Source organism: Amblyomma mixtum, unplaced genomic scaffold, assembly GCF_055824585.1.
Source record: "Amblyomma mixtum isolate Tamu unplaced genomic scaffold, ASM5582458v1 scaffold_39, whole genome shotgun sequence".
Taxonomy (NCBI): Eukaryota; Metazoa; Arthropoda; class Arachnida; order Ixodida; family Ixodidae; genus Amblyomma; species Amblyomma mixtum.
Genome location: NW_028317736.1, coordinates 107,317 through 126,614, shown reverse-complemented (window position 1 = coordinate 126,614; position 19,298 = coordinate 107,317). Strand labels below are relative to the sequence as shown.

The window sequence follows — 19,298 nt, the reverse complement described above, 5'->3', positions numbered from 1 at the left end:
TGAATGTGTGGGCTTCTCAAAGCACTTAATTACCAACCCTACTTAGAAGGTCGCCTAGTTTCAAAATTCACTAAATTCCTCGATTATTAGTAACAATGAACGTGTTGTCATTCCCAGGCACTGTGATGTGGGCACAGCCAGCGAAAAAAAGGTGGCTTACTATCGAAGCTTCTAAGCGTTCACTGCGGTAAGTCGCTGCTCAGAGGGCAATATCGCAAAAGGAAGCTTGAAGTGTAGAAGCCACAATGATGAAGATACTGGTGAGGACTACAGCTGACGAGTTATGAAAACCTGAAAAAAAGAATGGAGTTTTTCGTGTAAAGAAACATGCCAACAGCAGCAGCCATGGCAACGGCGGCCGATTATCACCTTTTTATGCTTGTTCCAGATAGCGTTATTTCTGTATCGAATTCGTTGTTATCAGTTGCTCCCTGCTCATGTAGTAGCTCGAAGTAAAGCACACATAGAAGGGTTTTAGGTTTGGAAGCTGTTTAAAGGCATACAGTAACCTACTAAACAATCGAGTAGATGCGTGAAGAAGCTTGCTGCTCTTTTTTGTCTTTTGTTTTTCACAAAAACTCCCGCTTGTCGTGTGCACATTTTATCTCGTTCGTGAGGAATGACTAAGACGCTATGGCGCCGGAGGACACCACTGACAGCTGTGGAATTGAGAATAAACAAAACGCATTGGATTGTCGCTCAAAATCTACAGATAGAGTTATAAAGATCATGACATTTCAAAGAAGGAGTTATTCTAAAGTTCAATGCATATACTGCTGAACCCATCATGACATTTCTAATGTAAATGAACTAAGAACCCCGACAAGAAAAATTACTCTGCTGAACTCATGTTCCAGGCGCTAGCAAATAGTTTCGCGCATTAAAAAAAAAGAAAGATTCCGCCAAGCACGACGTCTGCGCCCTTATGCTTGTCACACAAGGAAGAAGAAATAACAGATGTAGATTCGGAGTTGAATATTTACTCTGGAACTTTGAGCTACTCTATATGTCTACTGAAAAAGAAAACTAAAAGAAAAAGCTTCTTTGAGAAGAAGCATTCTGCTTAAAGCGCTGAAAGTTCACTCTTAGCTGAGTATTGTTCCATAAAACCCAGTAGCTGGTTGTGGGCGTTCGTTCCTCTGATATTAACGGGAGAAGTCCAAGTCTAATAGAAAAATGTATGCAATATTTCTGCTCTCCATGATCTTCACTACCCAAGCGTCGGAGTTTACTTCGCAACAACTGCGTCATGGATTGAACACCAGCATAGAACAGGTGATCATTTCTACGTATTTCTGTGTGAATTAATGACTACTTAGCGTTGCACAGCCCAGATACTGCGCAGAATGAAAATTTTTCTCTAAGCGTAATTTATTTACTAATGATGAGTAGGTGCTTACAAGACTATAAGTTTGTTGTGTATTCCAGGCGGAGATACGGAGCAGCTCTCCGAATTGGAGAAGAAGCAAGATATTTGTGGCATTTCAATGAGAACTTGGAATCTCAAACCGAACCTTCTTTTGAAATGGGCTGTTCCCATTCGTGGAACAACAAAGCTTGATCGGGATCACCTAATAGATTATGTCATTAGATTTCTAAACGGGCATATATTCTTCAACTCACATACGGGGTCGTGCTCAAGTAAAAATTATGTTGAGTTCTGCCGTCTTGTAATTGTAAGCTAGAAAGCATCAACTGGTCTGGGCAGTGCGTTATGTCTGGATTTTTTTAGTTCAGAGTTCTCTAGCTATTCCACGACTCGCAACAGAGGTCAGGCACGCTGATAATCTGTTGGCATAATCCCATGCCTGTCTCTTTTTCGTCGTCATTGTTATCCACAACATAAGACATTCTGCTTCTTTCCCTTCTCCCAGTGTAAAGTACAAGATAGAAGCACCCGAGGTGAAAATTGCCGACAAGAGGTGGTCGCCCAATAACAGTCTCATATTGTAACGTGGTGGCCAGCCGAAGAATGAGACGTGGTGAACTATGAAAAAGAGATGATTTTAATGGCCGCTGGCCTAGCGCGAGCGCTCCGTCCCGCGCCACTGCCAGCTTCGTCTTCGTCACACTACCCGGGGCCTCCGAGCGATCGCCCCGATCGGTGACGAACAGACGCGTGAAATGGCGATGGCCTCGAGTGGAGTGTTGAACAATATGTAGAAGATGGTGCAGTGCTGGCCGCCACGATGAGAAAGATGAGAGAATGAGTCCCGGTCCACGAAGCATCCGGGCCGTAGGGTGCCAGGAGCTGACGGCCGAGGTCTCTGGACGCACCGAACGGCAGGGGCAGGGGGGCGGTGTCTTCACGTTTGGGTCTTGGGTCAGTGGGGTCTTGGGTCGGTGGGGTCTTGGGTCGTCGTGTCGTGTGGTCCGGGCGGGGGACGGGGCAGGGGTGAGCGTCGAGGTCGGTTCAGGTCGGGCGGGCGGGCTGGGGCGCGGCCGTGCGGCGCTGACCAGGTACTCACGGCCGACGTCCACGGCAGGCCCAGGACGCCGAAGCTCCGTGACCAGGATGGCGATGAAGAGACCCCAGCACCTCCACCAAATGTAACGTGGCGGCCAGCCGAAGAATGAGACGTGGTGAACCATGAAAAAGAGATGATTTTAATGGCCGCTGGCCTAGCGCGAGCGCTCCGTCCCGCGCCACTGCCAGCTTCGTCTTCGTCACAATATGAACAACCGATGGGATTTTAAGCGGAATTATGAACCAGATTTTTGGCCAATGTTGAGAAGGAAAGCAGTTGGTTAAAGGCTGGCCAAGCATATTTGGCTGATGACTTGAAGCAGATAGCTGGCGATCACTTAAAGGAGATCGATCATAATGCACGGCAGGCCAACCAGGGTGGTAAAACAGAACTAATGCATCATCTGATATATTAACATAAATACTTTTCAACAAAACAAAATGCCGTTTGGAAATTTTACGCAAAAGTGAAAGAAAAATGCTTTGCGATATCGAAACACTGCGCATGAAGTACACGCAGGGTTAGGCTTCTATTTCAAGGGAAAATGAACCAATGAAAACGCTACACTCATGTTTAAAGATAACATGTTCGATAACTACTTGATGAAGGACACCGTGGTTTGTTTTAAACATTACTTCTTTTCTTCATATTGGGAGCTGCTAATATCACCAGAGTATAGATTTTGCATACAATTCTGAGTTGCGTCTCCAGAGTATATACTGTGAATCTCTACTCCTACCAGTCCCTCAAACGTGAGTTCAATCCCCGTAAATGCGTTCTTCTTTGCTTCTTAAGTTCTCAGCCGTTCTAAAAATCACTGTGCACCAAAAGTACTACTAAACACGTAAGCCATGCTTTCGTTACGGATTCTTATCAGGGGCAGTAAACTCAATCCTTCAACTGCGGATATCCTGAAATATGTTCTGCAAGCGACCATAAGCCTAGCCTTAAAGGTGTGTCAGATTTCGCTAATTAAATTGGCTTCCCTAGGCATAACTCCGTCCCCAAACACCGCTCGGCCATGCAAGGAAAGTTGGGCGGATTTCATTTTTTCATTCAGTGTCGTGGTAACGACGGCGGCTCGATTTGTGTTGGGATCTATAGCTCAGGCCACGGCGCGGCCACCCTGCCCTCTGCTCTAAGTAAACCTCTTTGTGTCCTTGGAAAACACTATGGGAGCAGTGAGGCTCCCTGTCATCTTGTTCCTTACGTAAAGATGTGCCTTGTGCATGCGCAGTGGTCACCGCAGTGCTGAAAATTCGACGTGCGAAGGATTGAGGCAAGGAATCAAAATTGGCACTGAAAGGATTGGCACTGAATCAAAATATCTAAAACAATTCTGCTTACATATTAACCGTCTGCACTACTTTGGTAGTGATGATGTTTGAAAAAAATATACGGGACACTGCCTTACGGGTATGATGCCATAGGGTTAATGAGTTATAGCCCATATACGCGGAGGTGGGAGTTCTCAACTGTACACTGATAGGTCCCTCGGAGTCCTCAAACCACTGTTTGCGCAATGATGCAGCGGTTAAGGGACGACAGCTGCCCTGCAATGGACAGTTGCTGCAACCGGTGAGGCTTGCGTGGAAGTTGCTCTTCCAGAGCAACCTCTCGCAATCAATCATTAATTTACCTTCCACCTGGTGGCTACACCACATATAGAACGGCGGATTCGCCATGGAAATAAAACATTAGAAAACTGATGATTAGAAGGTTTCAACGTACCTAAAATATCACTAGGGCGTGTAAGTGCATAAATGAACTGAACCGTGGTAAAGAAAAAAAAATAGGCTAATCAAACGTAAATCCAACCCCTGCCCATATGGTTGCGATTCGAATGTCCACCGCCAGGCCACAGAGGCACCATTTTTTTTTATTGCACGCATGTACAGCAACACTGACAGGATTCTAGTCTTAATTAACTAGGCCGCAACCCGCGAATTTGTCAGGAGCAGTCCGGCCAGCATCCTGCTATCATTGTGCCTGCGCATAGAATTTCTTGCATCGAGTAAAGGCAGCCATACAGGGGGTCAACCTTGCCCAGCACACACCCCCCGCCTCAAAGCACACTGCTTTTTGAAAGGCGACTTCGATGATCATGGCGGCTCTGTGTCGCGAACGGTCATGCGGATCTTCCGCACGTCAAACTGTCCCCTGAGCACAAAAAGGAATCTTAGAGCCTTCCACTCTACTGAAAACGGTTACGGATATGGCCTGATCCCTCTCTTTTTTTGAGTGCATTGATGGATACACTCTCCCCCCCTCCCCCCCCTCCTTTAAAGAAAAGAACACTGCAGCACGACAAAGCACTAAGAAATGAACAATACTCTCTGCTTGCTGACACAAGTGGCAGTTGACTGACCGTAGGAAGAATATCCCCTTAAAACGAAGCCTTGTTTTGACAGTTAAGTTCGATGTAGAAAGGTTCGAAAAGCAAGTCTTTGCGGCCGATTGAACACACATCCGTTGCACACGCTTGAATACAATGTTGTCTAGCAATGTGAACTAAGGCTACCAATGCATCAGTACAGGCCATGGAGGCTTTTTTAAGTTCAGTTCAGTTTATTACCTTAAAGACCACCGCATGGGTATTACATAAGGGGTGGATTATGCAGAAAAATAAATACGAAGGTTGCCATGTGGGTGCAACAAATAATATAATCTGTTACTGCTTTGGAAAAGTTAGATGGGCAGGTGATAGCGGCAATGCTGTGAGAAAGGCCGTTCCAATCTAACGCTGCTCGGGTGAAGAAGGAGGCAGCGACCGTGGCCGTATGGGTCCGAGGCCGGGCAACTTGAAGAATATGACCAGTGCGATACGATATGTCAGCTGGTGATGTGATATAGCGTGCGTAATCGTGGGTGCTGTAAAAGAACTTATGAAACAGGTTTAGGCTGGCAATGCGGCGACGAGGAACAAGGGTTGATAAGGCCGATTCTGCTTTTGAAGACGACACGCTGACTTGGTATGAATAGGCTTTCCCGCGTGGTATGCAAAGGAAAAAAAAAACATGGAGGTTTATTGAGTTTCGGTTCTCAACGCGACTGAGCCTTTCAGGTACGCTGTAGCGGGTGGCTGCGGGTATTTTCGACTACCTCTGGTTCCTTCATGTGCTAGGGATCGCACAGTATACGGGCCTCTAACATTTCGCCTCCATAGAGATGCGAAAGCGGCCGGACTCGAACTCTAAACTTTCGAGGTTCGCAGACGAGGAACGCAGCCACTGAGCCACTGCGACGGCTTCTTGCGTATTACTGTACATATGAAAATAAAATTCAATAAAAGTACATGAAGGCTAATGGGGTTTAGTGTAGCAAAGGAACTCGGGCTATGAGGGACGCGGTAGTCGAATCCTGCGGGCAATTTCTACCACCTTGGTTTTGTAACGTTCACTGACATCTCCGCTCCACAGTGGCCTCTAAAATTTCACCTCCATCGAAAGGCGCCCACTGCATCCAAGATCGAACCCGCATCTTTCGAGTCGGCAGCTGAGCTCCATAACCAATGAGCCACTGCGGGGGCTTACTGCATTTTCCCGCACGATATGGAAATCAATGTGAAATAACACTACATCAACTACATTTTTTTGTGGTTTCATTTTTCAGGTTTCATCTTGCTTCCTTTCTTCCACAAACTTGCCACTCAGTTTTTTTTTTGGAAGGAAATAATAGCGCAAAAATACACACTCACGAAACTGCCGAGAAATATAAGGAACAGGGCTTGTCCTTGTCTTTTTCGAGCTGTTGTCAGTGTGTCTTTCAGCGCTATTATTTCATTACAAAGTACTTCTGCACCATCTAGTCCATTTGCAAGTTTTGCTGGACTATCGTCATTTCTTCAGGGAAAAAATTAAGTTCTCATCTGTTCCGGCATCGGACTGTGTATAAAATCTTAGCAAGTGGTTTCTGTCTGGCACTCGTTATCTCGACTGAAATGTCTCCCATTCCCATCGAATAAATGTTTAAGTAGTGCTTCACGACAAGACAAGCTATTGGCAGGTTGAATCTATGGCATTAGTGCGGACTGTTTTCAAATGGTACGATTATAGCGAATGAAACACTATGGGTTTTCCTTTTTGTCTACAGTTTTACAATACAAGTGAACCGATCTGGACATATCACACGAGGGCTGACTCTCGTTCTAATATTTCCTGCCTTGTGGACGTCGCAGTCAACACAACCCTGACTTACCTATACTTTGACAGATCCTCCTATTTGAATAAAACAAGGTAGGATTTCCTCAGTGATTTTAGTTTCCTCTCCGCATTTGTAATTTTTTCCTGACTCTACAGACTCAAGAAAGCACTCAAAATGTATCTTTACAACGGACGTACAGGCAATACAAGCAAAACGTTAGTCTACGAAGCAGGTAAGGCACCTCTCACTCTATTTCTGTGCTTTAATGATAAAATGCCTACAAGTATGTTCTGGCGGGATAGATGGCGAAGAAAACTGCGTGCAATGACCATTACGGAGTGATAAGGGAAGAAAAAGCAGAAAGCATTCTTGCCCGTAATTATTACCTATGGCTTTCGTCTTTGTTCCATCTTTGTGATCCGTTGGTTTTAACCCAATTATTGTGTTCATATTGGAGGTGGGATCCAATTACTATAGCACGCTGACCAAATGCTGTTGCAATGAATGAGCGCAAATTCTGCTGTGGTCACCGATATCGGGCCGCATCCCAGAGCTGTTTATGTAATTCCGTCAACAGACAAATTTTTGAATTTTTTTTTTTTGGGGGGGGGGGGTAATTCTGTGGCACCGGGAATCAAACTGCTGTCCTCTTGCACGCGATGCAGATGCCGTATTCCTAAAGCATCGCTGCACCATGCTATTTGGAAAAATATGGGAAAGGCCTTCGGCCAGCAGTGGGCATAGCCAGTTTGATGATGATGATAATAATGATCATTTCTGACTTTGTCTGCCTTTCCCTGTCCTGTTGTTACGTCCTTCCCTCCATCCTATTTTGGCTTGGTTCTTCCTCACCTTTATTCAGGTTTTGGCAATTGGTATTTTACATGCTTGTGTATTTTACTCTAGTCTCGTCACATCGCATTTTTTTCCCCTCTTAAAGCCGGTTTTTTCTTTCCTGTTATTCAATTTTTATTTCTTTCCCGAGTCGTTGCTCGTGTGCTTCATCCTTTCTAGATGTGCTCTTTGGTCTTGTGTTTCATGTTTTTCAGATTATTGCTTCTTTGTACGAACACTTCGCCACTCCGTACTGCCCCATTCGATTTTGCTTTTACCTTTTTTTTTTCTCTTTCTTCCGCACTGAAACGATATTGGTTGCGAAAAGGGACGCCTAATTTCACTCGGTTGTTTAGATAACCGTAATATTTTAACCTTGTTTGGCGAGCTAATATGAACGGTGCCTTGAATGTTCTCGAACCGAAAGGGGCAAGTCTGGGCACTGTGTTTCCATGTAGCGCGGAACTAGTCTTCTGCTCTACTTTGGTGTGACTACGTGATGTGAGAGTTGTAATCGTGAAATTAATAGATAAATGTTTTAGAACTATTTGAAGTGCGACAGGCCTACTAAAAGATACAGTTCAGATTTGGCACAGAAAAAGAAATATTCGGCACTACACAGCCGCAACCCCTACTTTATTAACCCATTCACCTTGTTTCCTATCAGTAAACTTCAGTTGTGTGTCAGCGCTCGTGCCGTGTTTCCTCTCTCTTCCTTGTCTGTTGTGCTGCTACCCTCATGAATGTATTATCAACTTGCCCGTTTAGCAGTGGCATTGTATTTCAACTTCCTTCTGTCCGCAAACGGCAGTGATAGTGGCGCCATTGGCGATTGTCATCACCTAGTGGTGCAGAAAGACGGATATTGGATGGGCAAAATCAGCGAGAAAAAGAGTACTTAAAAAGTAGCCTTTAAATGCACATCTGTCTTAAGAGGCGCGTCGCAGCGATCACATCGCCGAAAAGATTGTTGCAGCCAGAGATGCCTCAAATATCGCCGCCCTTTCATGTGATATCACCCTAGGCAACTATCACAGCCGAGTGCACACACAACGGAGGGGTACAAAGAGATGAAAGAAAGTTGTTAAAATAGAAGCATCAGACCAACCACATGGGCCAAAGCGATTGATGTGCCAACAGACACTCCCAGTCCCCTTCCCGTCCATCCCCCCCCCCCCTCTAAAAAAAAAGCGATTCAAAGAATATGCGTGTATGCGTGTCGCAGTAACCATATAGACCCAAGTGATTGCTGGGGCAAGAGATACCGTCCATAAGCCTCGGATATCTGTCATGCAGGTCACAGACGCCTATGCAAAGGGAACATGCTCGTATAATTGCGTAGAATAAGTGTGACAGAAAGTTCTGCAAAAACTGGCTCTTCGCAGCAAAATACAACGAGGAAAACAGATATCGAAATAACAGATACCATACGAAGATAAATTTTCTGCTTATGAATGCAGGTTACCTTCACAAGGTCGCCAAAGAGAAGCTCCTTGAAAGCTAATAAGGGCGAGTGTGTGTATAATGACGAAAAGTAGCGTCCGCTCAGAGAGGACAAAACGAAGAGAGCACCACATGTGCTGACTTTAAACTGGTTTTTATTAAAAGCAGTACGCGTTTTTGTGTTTAATAGCCAGAACGTGAATACATCATCCGACAGTCCTCCACAATACATTATCCACAATCGGACCGAAAGGTGGCGTGGAGTGCCACACTCGGTCTTGGTGTCAAATAGGAGAAATTTAAAGAGAGAAAAAAAAAAACAGCGAGAGAGAGAGCATGATTTAAACCCCACGGGGCATGAACAGGGCAGCTGATCTAGCCGCTGCAATAAACTACTACGCCATCGCTACTACGCCAGATTCCAAGCATAAGAATGCCAAAAGAGGAACCACACAGAAAGAACCTATGGCGATAAGACAATTGGCCAGAAAGGCTGCCTTCTTGGTGTTAAAATTTGCTTAACGCGAACAAAGGCTCCATTCCTGAGATCCAGTAAGAACATGATGAGCAACTTTTTGCACCTCGACACAGCATTGCATGCTCTTCCAAAAATACACGTGGTCAGACCGCGCATCCTCGCAGCAGTCGTAACTACCAGTTCGGCAGCGCCAAATACTGGGAGACCCGCTAGCATTAAAAAATTCACGGACACTTTGACTGTCTAAAGTGCGTAGAGGCGGAAGCGCTTTCCGCACCAATTTGCCTATGTGACACTGGTGGCGTCACTACCTGATGACGGCACACATAATTGATGACGAAGTAATGATAAATTACTAATTAATGACGAATTACTGATTATTGACTAAATACTAATTAAATGCTAATTAATTACGCTTAAGCTTCGCCTTTAGGAGTGGAACGCGACAGCGTGTTGTAGCGCTGCCAGGTAGTCCACGGAACGCCACCACCCGTTCGGCACGATGCCTTGCCCTTTGAACGCAACGCTTTTTGAGGAAAGGAAACAGGGCAGTAATTCTCTGTCGTCTCGGTGGACACCCGAACCGCCCCGTACAGGAAGGGAGGAAGTGGGAGTGAAAGAAGAAAGAGAAAGAGAGGCCGTAATGAAGAAATTGAAAATTATATTTGAGGAAAGGGACTACGCAGTAACTGCCTCAAATATCTCGGTGGACACCCGTCAATAGGCGGACACATCTGCCGACACGGCTGCCGACACGGCTGCTGAAATGTATTCACCATGCCCAGCCCCAGGAGGCGCTCACTTGACCAACCAATACACACGTCTCTCGAAGGCGTCGTCGGCTCGCCGCCTCCTTGTCCGACTACACATCCAACACACCACTCTCATGGAAGAGCGCGTATGTATTCCATCCCAGTGGAGATGCGCCCTCCACGTGCGCCCTCTTCCCGCGAACATGAACCGTAAGGACCATAATGGCCGGCGCCTGGCGCGGGCGGAAGCCCTGGCCCGCCACTATGGATCGAAACCCGGCGTATTGTATGTGGATGCCTCCGGCCCCCACCATGGGGGATGGTTCACGCCGCAGTCGTCCACGAATCCAAAACAGTGAACGGCCTTACTTTCCGAGCCCGTGACATATAACAAACGCGGAGGAGGTCGCCATTGCGTTGGCTGCATCTGATTCCAATTCAAAAACAATTATTTCCGACTAGGGAGCGGCATGTCGGAACGTCCAGGAGGGCTGGGTACCGTATCTAGCCTACCGCATTCTCCAAAACAGCGTCTATACCGGCGACCCGCTCACCGGCGTATCGTTTGGGCTCCTGCTCACATGGGCCTTGATGGAAATGAGGCAGCTCACGCCGCCGCCTGCGCGCTCTCTCACCGTACATTCCCCTCCGACCCCGACGATCAAGAAGAACTCGAATTCACTCCCGCTTACTCGTCTAAAGACATTTCTTTACTTTATCAATCTGGCGATGGTCTTTATACCCGCCCGTGTAAAGGTCTCTCAAAGGCTCAGGAGCGGCTTCTGCTTCGCCTATATGCAAATACTTTGCTGTGCCCGGCAGCTCTCAAACACTTCGACCCTTCTTTCTCTGGCAGCTGTCCGCACTGTGCGGAGAAGTCTTCGGACATCTACCACATGGTGTGGGCCTGCCCCTCCAACTCTGCTATCTCCCCTCACCCCAACCCAACCCGGGAGGACTGGGAGGCGACCCTGCTCGGCTGCTCTGACCTGCAGGCCCAACGGGCCCTGGTCGCGCGAGCCCGGGCAGCGGCCGACGCCACTGGGGTCCCGAACTAGGGACCTCTACCTAGTACTTGTGAGGGCTGGCCCCCTCTGGGTCAGCTCATACCTCACCTCTCGAAATTTATCTGTAAATAAATGTTTTCCACCACCACCACGGCTGCCGACACGGCTGCTAACGACAGTATGAGGCATTAAAGGCTTTTGCCTTAAAAATCAAAAGTAACACCGTCCTAGTTTTCTATGAAGATGTCCGATATGCGTCTTATGGATAATTGTTCTTTCAAAACATTGGAAAAATAAACTCCTTCTCAGCAATGCAAAAAAAAAATAACATGGTCTATCGGCTCCGGTCGCTTACAAATTGAACATCGAAACATTACCACTTAGGAAGTTTTTAGAAGTAATGGCCTCATGTTTAACGTGGAGATCACAGCCATCCCAAATTTTAAATGGCCAGTCTTTAATTCAGCGCTTTGGATGCCATCGTCTTCATCGTCTTCCATTCGTGCACGTCAGTCCAAAAAGAGCAAGCTAAAATGTTGTAATACCGAAATTTTAACGCGTGGTCGTTTTACTGACAACCAATAAGGGCTTTAAAGCACCATTTTGCAGATATGCTGCAAATCACACATAACAGCGGCAGATCTCAAACAGCAAATTAAATTACAATTGGTGTGCATTAACTTGTTGCGCTCGCATTTTGTGGTGCTGGATTTTTTTTTTTGAGCAACCGGCACATTAACGGTAGTGCTGGTTGGTTTGTCGCCTGCGTAAAATGTGTAGAAATATGCTTGTGATTTCGTTTTGTGGAAAGAAAGACTCAGGAACTGGCTCAGAGCCTGGCCTCGTCTTAAACACGCCTTGCAGAAAGGGCTGAAGTTAAAGGGAAAGAAACACATATATTGTCTCATGTCCCTCGTCGTGTATGAATCCCGCTGAATTTTGTGCAATAATCCTAAAGATGATCTATATCACATACTCTACGAGTGCTCCAAGGGCTTACCCCTTCAGGGACTCCAACACTCAAGCCAAAATCAGTAGGATAGTGCGTTGCTCATCTTGGGTTTGGAGATACAGCTAGGGACAGTTAGCTGGGCCCTAAACGTCGCCCAGAAGGACAGACTTCACGCGACCTGAAGCCGCTGTGAGGGCCCACACAAAGTATTGAAAGACGACCTTAACCCCTTCTTGTTATAACACTAAAGTTCTACCACCACCAAGGAGAGAACGAGGTATTGAAATAAAGCGTTCCGGAAATATTACGATATGCTTTCACTCCCATCTTTCTCTCTTCCCTTATGGCGTGGTTTAGGAATTTAACCAATTGGGAATCTTTAACCCGCACTCACATTACCCAGCTCAGACGTTACTTTTGTATTTTACCTGCTAGAAACGTGGTCGCAGTGGTCTGGATTGAGCACGCGCCCTCCGGCTCAGTAGCTGGGCGCTGACACATGTCACCACGGCGGGCAAAAATTTCCATCAGCCAACGGTGGCGTCGTCGTTCTTAGCATCCGACAGACCAGCCTCACCTGCAGCACGTAACACAACTTGGCAGTGATGCCTATAAAAAAATGGTTGCGCCGAGACGCTGATTACAGGTTATGATTACAAGTAGATATTGTTACGTTGCCCGAAAGGCTAGCCACAAGCAAGGGCGACCGGAGCGCAGAGCGAACAACACAGGAGGCACCGAACAATAGCGCGCGCACACCAGTCAGGCACTTTCTTCACATCGTCTTCTGTGAATATCTGTTGCATGGCCCCCCGTCCGGAAAAACACCGTCACGGTGTACTGGATGACGTTGAGGGGCATGGCGAGAGGTAGGCTTTCAGGCGAGAGACGCGGGCGATATCACGTTGAAGGTGGCGGGAGGAAGCGTGCGCGAAGGCCGGAGCGATCTCGTAACTGACAGCAGTTACCTGGCGCAGGACACGGTACGGGCCAACATTACGGGACAGAAGTTTTTCGGAGAGGCCGACGCGGCGAAATGGGGACCAAAGCAAGAAGAGGGAGCCAGGAGAGAAAGAGACTCTGCGGTGACGGCGGTTTTAGAACTCCTGCTGGGAGGCCTGCGAGGCGAGAAGTCGGGAGCCTGCAAGTTGACGGGCGTAGTCAGCACGGGCAATGGCGTCTTGGGCGTATTCAGAGGACGGAGCAGCAGGAGTAGGCAGCAGCGTGTCCAAAGGCAATTGGGGCTCGCGACCGTATAAAAGTTAAAAAGGGCAGTAACCGGTAGTATCATGGCGGGAGGAGTTGTATGCGAAGGTAACATACGGGAGAGCGAGGTTCCAGTCGCGGTGATCGGAGGGAACGTACATAGCGAGCATATCGGTCAGAGTGCGGTTGAGACGCTCAGTAAGTCCGTTTGTCTGCGGGTGATAGGCGGTGGTGAGCTTGTGCTTAGTAGAGCAGGACCGAAGAATGTCGTAGACAACCTTGGGCAGAAAGCAGCGGCCGCGGTCGGTAAGAAGTTGGCGGGGAGCACCATGGTGCAATATTAGGTCGTATAGCAAAAAGTCCGCAACATCTGTAGCTGTACTGGTTGGCAGTGCCCGCGTGATCGCGTAACGGGTGGCGTAGTCCGTGGCAACTGCAATCCATCTGTTGCCGGAGGTGGACTCTGTAAACGGACCCAGAATATCCAAGCCGACGAGATGGAAAGGTTCTGTGGGCACGTCAATAGGTTGAAGTGTGCCAGCTGGGAGAGTAGCAGGTCGTTTCCGGCGCTGACACTCATCGCAGGCTGCAACATAGCGGCGTACGGAGCGGAACAGGCCGGGACAAAAGAAGCGACGTTGCGCACGGTCGTATGTACGCGATACACCCAAGTGGCCAGCAGTGGGGTGATCATGGAGTCCATGAAGGATAGCAGAACGAAGGAGTGATCTGACGTCTCGCGAAACGGCACTTCGAGGAGTTAAGCTGGAGGCCGGCGCGACGAAAGGGGGAAGGAATATGGGAAAGGTCTTCGAGGTGGGATGAAAATGAAGGCGAAAATACAACGACGTCGTCCAGATAACACATGCACGTGGTCCACTTAAATACCTGCAAAAGGGCGTCCATCATGCGCTCAAACGTGGCTGGCCCCTTGCATAGGCCAAAAGGCATTACTTTGAACTGATATAGCCCATCAGGGGTCACAAAAGCGGTTTTCTCACGATCCTTCTCATCGACGGCAATTTGCAGTAGCCGAAGCGAAGATCTATGGAGGAGAAGAATTTGGCTCCGTGCAGGCAGTCAAGGGCGTCACCAATACGCGGCAGGGGATAGACGTCCTTTTTAGTGATGTTATTGAGGTGTCGATAATCAATGCAAAACTGCCATAAGACGTCCTTTTTCTTCACTAGTACCACTGGAGAGGCCCAGGGACTGTGGGATGGTTCGATGATGTTCTTGGCAAGCATTTTTGTGACCTCGGTGTTTATAACCTTGCGCTCGGCGTGGGAGACACGGTAGGGCCTGCGGCGAATGGGAGGGGCATCGCCGGTGTCAATGCGGTGCGTCACAGCGAGAGTTTGGCCCAGTGAGGTGTTGTACAGGTAAAAAATGTCGGAAAACGACTGGAGAAGGTCACGAAGCTGAGAAGTTTGGGCGGGGCGGAGATCGGTGGGCATCATGGTCGTGAATGCGTCCGAGGACAGCGGAGTGGAGCGCGGTGGGTTTGGTGGGTCGCGATTAGGAGAGGCATCTAATGTAACCACATGGCACTGGGCGAGTGGGGACAACGTAGCGACGCATATGCCGGCTAGAAGCAGCTGGGAGGAGAAGCCGAAGTTCAAGAAAGGTAGAGACAGGTTGTTGGCTGTGGCAGTGGCGATGGCATGGGGCAGGACAACACTGCGGGTCAGAGCGAGGTCAAGGATTGGCGCAACGATGTAGTCACCATCGGGAACAGGGCGAGAAGGTGTGAGGGAAACGAAAGATAAGGCTTGAGGGGGCAGGTGGGCATAGTGGGGTCAGGTCAACAGGAGCGACGAGTCGATGGGGTCAGGATCGAGTTGGGGAAGCTCAAGGTGAAGGACACCCTGCGAGCAGTCAATGAGGGCAGAATGATTCGACGAAAAGTCTAAACCGAGAATGAGGTCATGGGCGCATGTGGTAAGGACGGTGAACTGAACCGGCGTACTGTGGTCACCGATTGTCACGCGAGCGGTGCACAGTCCCTCGACAGCAGGCATGGCACCATCCGCGACGCGCACACAGGACGTTGCAGGCGTAAGGACTTTGAGATGGGCGACGGAGGATGTCAGCACTCATCATGGAAATATGGGCACGGAAATATCGTATACGCTGCGTCATTGCCGATTTCTTAAAGTTACGTAGTAAAACGAAACCAGCCCGCAGGTTTTCTTTAGTGGCAATCTTATGCATTGATAAAATGAAAATTTTGAACACCGTGCGTACATCTGGAGTGGCGAATCCTAGGGCGAGCACTGATATATGGGACCACTAATTTCTTATATTTTTGCCCTTCTTTTGCATGACTATTGTTCCTGTGCAGTCCTTGAGAATAATTTCTAGGCAGTATCACATGACAATGGCGACAAGAAGCACAACTGCGGGTGTAGAGTTCTGTAGCAATGTGTTTATTACGCTAAAGCTCTAATCACAGCGGCAGATGTAATTCGAAGGTAGAAACCTTTACACACAAGACTTTTGATAGTTCTACAATAAAGACCGAGGCTCTAAAGCTTGTCTTCTGTATAAAGCATGCCGTGCTCTCTAGATGAGACGTGGATGTCTTCACGCGTCATTGAAATCCTACACGTGAATATATGCCCCTTGCCTGGTTCTTTGTGAAGAATATGGCCAGATCATGAGGGCCCTTATTATTAAAAATACAACACATCTGTCTTGTAGGTACTGGCATGAAAAAAATATCAATAAAATATTGCGATCAGTGGTTGTGCAAACATTGAAGAATGCTTTATTTCAACCTCTTGATTACGAGTGCGTATACCACTTCTGCTATTTGAACGGAACGGAAGCAGATGTATTGTGGGAAAGGCGACATCACCCAGGGAAGGAGTTGCACTCGACAAAATTGCTAGGCGCGAAGAGGTTACTACAGATATTTCTTCCTAGGTGCTTTGAAAACAAGAAATCGTAGTCTCCAAAACAATTGCTCTAATCGAGGCTAACTGCTATCACGTTTAGTTGCAGACATAAGTATACACAGAACGCTGTTTCTATGTAAATGAAATTGCGCTTTCCCCATCGCACATAAAGAACCAATGCGCACTAGCGTCCACTACCAGCCTATACGTACCATAGCTCCCATTTTCAATGTGACAACGCTTGAAAATGTTTCGTGCTCTATTCACTTTTGTCAGCACCTGCACTCTCTTGAAACGCGGTCTCTGGGATGTGCAACACGTTTTCTCTATCACCGTTTCCACCCAATTAGTAATGCCGCTTTTTAAAAGTTAAATCTTCAAATGTTAAAAGTGTGAATTTGATGTTCTGAGAGAACAAAGTAGGTTGTTTATTTGTGGGCGCATGTTAGTATTAGCACTTTTCGTTTCCACTCTTATCGCCTTCAGTAGTGAATTCGCCGTTGCTGCAGTCGACGGATCCTGTCATGACCTTATGATATTGTGCTTGTTGGTTGTTTCCCTTATTACATTTGTAATTTTTCATCGTTAAGAAAGCTGATGCTCAGAAATTCCTAGGAAAAATTTTTTCCCCTGAGCTGGATAGTGCAAGTTTCCTATCAGGGTGAGGGATCGACTGATTTCTGTCTCTGCGACACTGGGACCCGGCTACATAATACGCATGGATACCGTGCACGTTGAGTCTTATTTATACCGCGTAGTGAAAACAAAGCAGCTTATTTGTGTCTTTCACTTCTTTTTCGGTGTATGCATTAGAGCCTCCGATCTATCATCAAAAAAACCCACTTTTCGAAGAACAGTTACTGTACCAAAGCGGTGATAACAGCTGTGGTGTATTCAGATACTTCAAACACCCAAACGGTGAGTCCTTACTCAGTGCCTCTAGTATTTTTTCTTCTTTTTCGGTATATCTTCGCGAACCGGGGCTGTAAGTTTCAGAAATAAACTTATTGCTTAGCACCTCTGAGTGCTGACCGCTATGCTTAACAATGCTTCGATTATATCAGATTCATGATGTTCTAGAAACTATGGAAATGCGTAAATATAGTAATAAGCGCAAAATGACTAAGAAGCGAGACAACTGATTCGTCATTTAGCTCCTTCTTGAAAACTTACAAAACATGTCGCTCTTTTAGTACGTCTAATTGAGACCCTAAGGCTAACAATAATCAATCTTTAAAAATTGGCACCCAGCGTGTATGTGAGCAATCGCGTTTTTATGGTGCATTGTTATAAGGAAGAAAAATAAAATCTATGACCAAAAATTAATATTTGTAACTTTAAAAATTTTGTAATACTTTACGGCTAAACACCGAAGCCAACTACTTTAAAATGATTCCACAAATACCTCCTAACTAGTGTAACTATTTACAGACAGCACGTGAACAGTTCCAATGGGCAGAGCGTCATGCCCAGCGTCCTGATTGTGTATCGCGTCTAGTCATCACGATATGATGCACTTGTTTTTCATTCACAAAAATTAAAAATTATGGGCCAAACGAATTAACAGCGCATAGGAAACATATTACATTTTTGTACTCTTTATGTAGAAAATGCGCTAACGTAATAGGCCCATGTGCCATGAATGTTAGGACATCAATCAGACAAAATTATCTTGGAAACATTTCATTGCTTGCGATCAATAGTTGCTCTGGTTTACTGGTGATAGTTTACTTCTGTAGCGTAGACATTCATGTACTCAGTTCACTTTTTAATTCAAACGTCTGGTCTTCCTTTTTTTCGGTCAATTTTCAACTGAATTTTGAAGAGCATGTGTAGCATAAAACCTCGACGTCAAACTTGTTAAGCGAAGTGCAAAGCGTTGGATGATCGGCAATACGACATAGCCACTTCTGGTAGATAGGCCTAGTGACAGTTCTAAAAGGCAAGCAATGTAGCCTGGCTACGATAGGTCCTACGTGGAAATCAATAAGCATTGAAGTGCAAGACCTCATTAGTGGTATATTCCCCAACTGCGCCAGAGCTACAAACACAGCTAACCGTCACCTTTTGAGACAGTTTATAACTCAGTAGGTTAAAAGAAACATTTATCGCGCATAATTTTCTTCTTTCGGCCAGCTACTGACGCCAGAATCGAAGTTCGTCGAAAATTTCATTGTGAGTCTTCTCGCGTTCAATGACATTAAGGCGTCCCGAATTAAAACCTTATTCTGCTCAAGAGATATTGTACGGCATTTAAATTTGTCGGAGACTTACTACTGACATAAATTGTTTTCTTCATTCATTATTAAAATGTCTCGCGTACCCTTACGAGCTTCCAAACTGAATAATGCATACTTCCCTTTTCAGTTACTAGGTATGACCTCCGGGTAAGAAACTGCTCCTTAGCAACGGGACCAGACACGAATTGCTGGCTGTATTTCAACAAAACTGCCGATTTCCGCAGAAGCAAGCACGACAGATTGACAGAGCAAAAAGTGTACGACCCTAAATGCCAAGCTATTCTTTGGACGACTGACGGCTGTCAATAAACACCACTTCCATTCAGAAAAATGATCTCAGCAACGCTATTGGGAACACTGGCAGCGTTACAGTTGCAAGGCTTTCAAAGAGATGAATTGAGCAGTATTTAGATCCTTCGCTTCGAGTGAGGAAACTAGGACTTCAGCGCTTTCTCTGTCGTGTTTTTGTATTGACAGCCTTCAAGAAACCGTACGGCAAGCGGGGCCATTTTAGCACTGTTTGGTTATTGTGTCTATCTTTCGGCAAAACATGAGTTGTTTCCTTCAGGCGCGATTTTGGTGAGGAATAGCTGTTCTCTTAAAGTAAATTGCAAAATCACTAGTCTCATCATTTCAAGCAAGCTGCTTTGAGAGGAGATATTAGGCATTTTGTTCGCAGGGTCAAAGTTGGAATAAAACGTAGGAAAATTATGTGGGTTCCTTCTATGTAAAAGCACGCGACATATTTGTATAATCATGGTACCGTGTGCATACTAAGCCTTTATTATTTTACACTAATTTTTATCCTGTTGCCCTGAATGATTTTCGTAGTAGGCTATACAAGCTGCATTTCAGAGGCAAGCGTGGTTTATACA

General features: G+C 46.5%; 1 long non-coding RNA gene across 1 annotated transcript; it reads left to right on the top strand.

Moving 5' to 3' along the window:
- Nucleotides 1–1,053: 1,053 nt before the first annotated feature.
- LOC149324403 (uncharacterized) lies at nt 1,054–18,766 on the top strand. Its single transcript, XR_016286855.1, has 5 exons — nt 1,054–1,275; nt 6,561–6,703; nt 6,767–6,843; nt 16,997–17,101; nt 18,551–18,766. It is a non-coding gene; the product is annotated as an uncharacterized LOC149324403 (long non-coding RNA).
- The last annotated feature ends 532 nt before the right edge of the window (nt 18,767–19,298 follow it).